This window comes from Geospiza fortis, unplaced genomic scaffold (assembly GCF_000277835.1).
Source record: "Geospiza fortis unplaced genomic scaffold, GeoFor_1.0 scaffold200, whole genome shotgun sequence".
Lineage (NCBI taxonomy): Eukaryota > Metazoa > Chordata > Aves > Passeriformes > Thraupidae > Geospiza > Geospiza fortis.
The window spans coordinates 2,267,403-2,274,399 of NW_005054353.1; positions in this window are offsets into that span (position 1 = coordinate 2,267,403).

The window sequence follows — 6,997 nt, forward strand, 5'->3', positions numbered from 1 at the left end:
GTGCCTGGAGGGCCAGGCACTCAGCTTGAAAACCTGGGCTGGCACCCGAAGAGATTTGTGGATGGTAGTGCACCAATGTAATGTAATCCTCACCTCAATATTTAAAAATAGCCCAAGGGACTGACCTACATAAACTCCAAGCCATCCAGTCTGGCCTGGGTGCCCAGTTAACAGGATGTTGTACATTTCAAATGTGGTGCAGCTGACTCCATGACAATATGGTAGATTTCTTGTAGGAGAGGTATGCAAAGTGTGCACAGAGAATGACACTTCATATTGGATTAAAGCACCAAAACAACCTGGAGGATGGAAGCACTCACTGTTTACGCTTCAGAGCAGCTACTAAAGGAGCAGGAGCAATGCTTGTACTGTAGTACTATTCAGCCATTTATATGTGCTTGCTTCATCTGGAAAACAGAGGAAAAGCAAGTCCTGACATGGCAGAGGATTGCTGCAGGCAGGGAGGGAGCAGCAGTACATAGGTCAGTAACCACTGGCCAGACAGTGGCCCTGGGGCTGGGCAGCCTGCTGGCTCCCAGCACTGCCTTGCACAGGCTGCCTGGGCTCCCTGCAGGCAGGGTCCTGCTGCCTGCAGCTTCAGCCCTGTCCTCATGGGAGCTCCTGGAAACTGGCTCTTGTCCTCCTGGCACCCAGGCAGGCAGTGCAGGGATGCAAGTTCTGCACCTTCGGTGCTGAGCTCCTTCAGCACCAGCCCACCCAAGGACATCAGCGAGAAGAACAAGTTTCCTGCTCCTGGGTCCCCACTTTGTGTGTTTGCAGGGTTGAATACCACAGCAGGACCCCATTCTTCTCCCAGGGTGCCTGCAGCCTGCTGTGGAAGTGGGATCAACCACCTCAATCCCACCACACGGACCCAGAGCCCTTGCAGAGAGGATCTAGTCAGGACAAATGTGCTGGCTGTGTTTGGGGGGAATGTTCTAAAGCACAAACAAATCCTTAAAGAGGTGTTCCATCACCCTGACAGCAAGTGGGGAGGACTGAGCCAGAAGCCAGTGCAGATCTTGATGTCAGCATGTGCACATGGGAACCACAGCACATGGGACACCCTGCATGGGATGCAGCTAGATGTTCTGCACACTTGGCTCATTTTGCATAAACCCTTGAGCTGTGTGAGAGAAAACACACACACATGGCTCACCAGGGCTGCACATCCACTGCTGAGCCCTCAGCCTGGGCCTCAGGGCCATGTGCTGCCAGGGAGCAGGAAAGCCAGTGCAGCAGACTTGGTTCCAGCCAGGAGATGGTAAGATTTAGGTAAAATCTGGTCTAAAAGAGGCCATTTAAAAATGAACTCATGGAGCACCGTGCAGCTGGGGAGAGGAGGGATGCCTTGCCTGTTGGTGTCAGCAGGCTGCAGGCAGCACAACCAACACTTGCCCTCTAATAGCCTATGTGACAGGAATTTGTCAGTCATAGACTGTCCCCTGGGTGCTGGGGACCCTGAAGCAAAAGCTGCACCTTGTTTGCAGCCAGTTCATTGTGCCCCTTGCTCTGTGCCAGGAGCAGCTGGGCCTCTGCTGTGCCATGTCCACAGCTACTGGAGACAGGAGTCACCCAGGATGAGAAGCAGTGCTGCCTAAGGACAGTGCTGGGGCCTTTCTGGTTTTCTGCCCATCTCTCTGGCAATGTTTTACTGACAGAACAAGGATAACGTCGGCCAATGGTATCAGAAAAAAAAATCAGGTAAGAATTCCCATAGACAAGATAAGCACAGGCTTGAGGACATTGGAGTCATTGTGCTGGGAGATGCTGCATCCTTAGACTGCCTGAGAACCATGTCCAGTACCCAGAATGCTTTGGCAGAAAGCTTCTGTGTCTGAGAGTCAGCACAGTATGGTACAGAGAGTGCTCGAGTCTGTACTTCATCTGAGTGAAAAAAACATGGACAAAATATTAAAAGAGCAAAGAGTGAAGGTTCCAAACAACATCAGAAGGAATCAGAGTGAGGGACAAATTTAAAGTAAGAGCTTTAAACTGTATGTTAGGAGGAAAGCTGACTTTGGAGCAATGCAAATAGGAAAATAGTGGGCATGGCTACACAAATAGCCTGTCCCAAAACCAGAGAGAGGCACAGGCTTTGGAATATGGCTGATGTGCCAAAAGCTTTGGTGGCATTTCCCCCTGCTGATAGTGTGTCATGCAATACTGGATTCCTCTCGACAAAAACTGGGGTAGAGCCCAAGGTTTAGCTCAACTCAGGGACAGGCAGCTGAGATGTAATGGTCTGAAGCACAGTGTGCTGAACAGATGGCCTGATGTGCCTGCTGGTCTGAAAGGCTCATTAGCTTCTACAGAGCATCCTGGGGAAGTCTCACCACAGGGTGTAGGAAGGAGCTCCTGCACCTCCCCTGCCAATGACAGCAGCAGCTTGAATCCCAGCACATTTTGTATTCTGTAAGGGAAATTTTGTCTTTCAAATCAGAAATAGATGAAATTACCAGTTAAACACTCACATTCTTGCACAACAGGTATCTTCATACAAGAAAGCTTAATTGGTTCTTTGTCTGTAAATCTTATGCATCTTGTAGTGCTCCAAGAAAGCCTCTGGTTTCTCCAGGATTTGAATTTTCATCCTTAATCTCTTTTCTTCCAGCAATATTGAGCCAGTTCTGGCCCATCCATGTTTTGGAGATGAGTCTGAGGTTTGGGATCTGTGCAGAAGTGTCTCTTGACAGCACCCAGAGACCTGACTTCATCTGTGCCATCATGGGGGCTGGCTTGGAAGTGAAACATTCCCCCCTCCCACCTCCCCTTCTCACCCACTTTGTTTCCCCTCAGGGAGACCCCGACTTTCCACTCAAATTCAGGTGCCTTTCTAGGCCTCAGTTTATTCTTTCTGACCTATTAACAGCTTTCTATCCATCAGCCTCTTTGAATTCCAATTAGAGATGAAGTTCAGTTTGCTCCCAATGATTCATGTGGGAAGGCCCATGAGATCTGGCAGGAACAGCAGCTCATCACTTACATTTATTATGCCAGAGCAGAGTATGACAAATCACAAGTAGGGAGATAAGCTGACCTCTAATAATATAACATTTTTAGAATATTCCTTTTATTTTTACAGAAGGAAAGGTAAGTGAATGCGTTTGAAGAGCCCAAGGCTCTGTCCTTAGCATTAGCATCAATCTCTCTGACATTATTTGTGCTAGTTTTCTCCTGGGTATAGAGGTTTAACTGGATTTCAAACATTATCAAGAAGACTTAAAGGCCAGATATTTTTTTGTTCACTTGCTGAAAAGGTTTTTATTCCATCTCCCTGACTGTGATTATAGATACACCACTTCTTGCTCCTTGAAAACAGTCTTAAATTCACAACTGCTTACAAAGCCATATAAAAGCAATTTATTGCACATCACTGAACACCCTCAAGAGGCCCAAGGCAGCATTAACATTTTAAAGGAAGTGCTGGTAAATCCTTTTGCACATACCCCACCTGTTCTTTTGTTCCTACAGCACAGAAATGCTTGCCAAGAGGTGCCCAGCTCCACACAAAGGGCTGAGGACAGAGGGCACATGGTTACAAATCCATCCATGCTGACCACATAAAGCTGGGTTCTTCTGACCAGATAAGCCTCGACTCCTGTCACCTCCAGGTGGGATAGGGACACCAGGCTGGGGCAGGTGGCATTCAGAGGATCCAAGAGGACAAGACACTCACACTACCAAAGAGACTCTCCAGCAGGCTTTAAGACACATTTCAGCTGAAATCAAAGTGACCATTGCCAGTGTCATTGACTGGGCAAAGAAATAAACTTAAAATTTCCAAATAAAGAAAAATAAAGAACAAACGCAAGCCACACAAGCTCGTGTTTTCCACCAGCCACAGTAATTCACTGTATTTCCCATCAGCAAATGCCACAGTAATTTAAATTCAAAACACCAAGTAAGTTGGGCTTTAAAATCAACAAAGCAGTAGCAAAAGAGTTTCATGTGAGCTAATATAGATAGTGCAGATTGAAAGTCACTTGGCACCAGAGAGAACTAAGGGAATTGCTCAATTTTTGGCCTCAGTTCTAGGGGGTTGTAAAAGTTACATAAGCGAATGGATTTGTTACTTTATCAACTGACATTCCTTTTGATCAGACTTTCTCTTCCCCTTTTTTGCTTGTTTATTTTAGGACATTCACTCCTGGTACAGAAGGGCATCAGTTGCTGTTCGTGGACTACTCTTGGCACAGAGAAGCTGCAGTTTGGATCTTGGATGCTGGTATATTTACAGAAAAGAAGCATTCAAAAACATCTGCAGCACAAAATTATTTTCTGTTTAGTTTATAGGCCTAAAAGGAAATAAAAAATTGTCTTTTCCCTGGGTCACTACTGCACCTGGCTCCAATTCCTGCTCTGCAGAGAGCCAGACTGCAGCAGGCTGAAGGCAGCTGCCCGCGCCACAGCGACGTGCTCACTCAGCCCACCCAGGGCACCCACGTGTCAGGGAGCACCAGGAACATCCAGGTGGTGCCAGGGAGAACCAGGAACATCCATGTGGTGTCAGGGAGCACCAGGAACACCCACGTGGTGCCAGGGAGCACCAGGTTCACCACAGCCTCCTCACCAACTCCAGTGTTTGCTCAGAAGCACGGCAGTTTGTCATGCTCAGCTCTCCCAGGATTTGAAGATGTCTTGGACAGGGCTGAAATTCTTGGAGAGGCTGTTTCAGCCTCTGCTGAGCACTGAGCCCAGCCAGCTAAAATAATTTTCTCTCCAAAGCTCCGCTGCAGGTGCTGGCAGGGCTCTTTCTGCAGCTACATCTCAGTATCACACACAGAGGAGGCTGCAGACTTGGTCCTGGGCCACCTCCTGCCCCAAAAGGACCACTGCTCAAGGAAGCCCACCAGGATTACAGTGGGCAAGCCTAGATCAATTCTCCATGGCAGGAAAGGCAGAGCTGGGCAAGAAAAGCCCACAGCAGGGAATGGGCAAAGTCTTCCTGACTGCAGCCTTGGGTAAGCATCTCTCCTGTATTTGCCATTTAGGAGCATCATTTAGGAGCAGATGCTCAGGAGGGTGTTGTGGCTGAGGGGTTGGGTTCTCTCCCATCACCCAAAGCTGACCTTTCCAGGGGTGCAGTGACCAATGCCAGGAGAGAGCAAGCTTGTCCTCCTCACTGCTGCTCCAGCAGCTCTGGCACTTACCTGGGCAGTGCAATCCATGGGCTGGGGTGCAGACAGGCACAGAGGAATGTCCCAGGCTCTCTCCCTGGGCAGGATGTGGCTGTTCCCCATGCTGCTCACCACTGACCTAGCCCAGCCACCTGAGATCCCAAGTGCCTGGCACAGGGGCTAGAATGGTTTGGGGTAGAGGGACTTTTAAGTCCCTCTGGTCCCACCCTACTGCCATGGATCTGGTTGCTCAGGGCCCTGTCCCACATGGCCTTGAACACTTCCAGTAGTGGAGCATCCATAATGTCTCTGGGCAACCTGTGCTGGGCAGCCTCAGCATCTTCAGGCTCAGCAGCAGGAGCTGCAAACTGCAAATGGAGTGACCTGGGCTGTTCACTGGGAGAGGGGAGCCCTTGCTGTGGGGCTGCTCTGGAGGTACCCACATCCCCACAGGTAGCACCACTTGCTGAACACCCTCCTACTGTGCTGGCTTAAATTTCTTCCAACAGTGCAATGGCAGAGAGAACAGTGTCATTGTGTGAAGATCTGTTTCTATCTTTTACTAGCACAGACTTTACTACAGAACTAACTTCCTAAAATCAGGTTTCCATATAGTTACCAGTGCTCTTCATACCTCTGGCAGTCAACTATAGCTTAGAAACTTCCTCTGTTCCTTTGTAAACGTTCCTAAAGGCCCTTATTGTATTTATGATCCCCTAAATGCCCTTGGAAACACCAGGAGAGTGATAAGAATCAGGCTGGAGGCTTTTTGTCAGCTTTGACTAATGAAAACCCCATTGCATGAAACATAGTGACCTTCTTTCCAAAATGCTGTGTCCATGTCCCAGACACCAAGGTCTTGGGATGGAGGACTTCATAGTTTATGGCTTCATTTCCAAATCAGTATATTCAGATTCAGGAAAAGGGGGTGGGATTTTTGTTACTTTGGTTTGGTTGCTTTGTTTGTTTAAAAAAAATAAAATCTTAAAGCAGCTACAGGGACTGAAAAATAAACCTCCCATATTTCTCAGTAAAGCAGTATTTTTTGGCTAATTACTGAGTTACCTGAAGCGCTGCCCTCAGCATAGGAACCACTTAGAATTTAATCAGATCAGCCCAATCTGCTGAGAACTGCAATTGCCTTTCTAATGCCAAAATAAAAATTAATAGAAGCAGGTTTTCTCTGTTTCTCTCCTGAATTGCAGAGCGGGCTGTCACATGGCAGCAGAAGGGGAGGGGTGGCCGCCTCCATCGCGGCTCAGTCTCTGGGAGGAGGACTGGGCTCTGGGGTGGCCCTTTCTGAGCAGGACGTGCCAAGGCTGTCCTGTCCCACCACGGTGGCTCCTGGGGACAGACACACAGGCAGAGGCAGCTCCAGCAAGGATGGGGAGCAAAGCCTTGGCAGCACAGACTGCCACCTGCTTTGCAGGGATGTTGTGTGCTACAAAACTCCTCTCGGCCCCTTTTTGCTTAATTTTAGGACTACTTGGAGGAAGGGGAAATAAATTACCTCAGGACAGGAAAAAAAGAAAAAAAACATAGAAGACATTGCCAAGATGAAACTCCCAGCTGCAGGTCCTGCAGGTCTTACCTCAAAGGAGGTTGCAGGTGATGTTATAGGAGCCACAGGCAACAGCTTTCCCAGCTCAGCCATGGCAGAAAAGCTTCCTCTGCTTTTGCTGGTCTCCACTTCCTTCTTGACAGGCACATCCAGCCCTTCTTCCCCATCCTTCCCTGTGCCAGGGGCACACAACGTTCCCGTCAAAGGGTCTTAGATCCCTTGCTGGAAGAGTTCATGCCCTTGATTTCAAAACTCTGAATGGGGAAGAAGGAAGAACAGCTACAATAAAAACAGCCCCTGAACGAGTGCTCCCTAC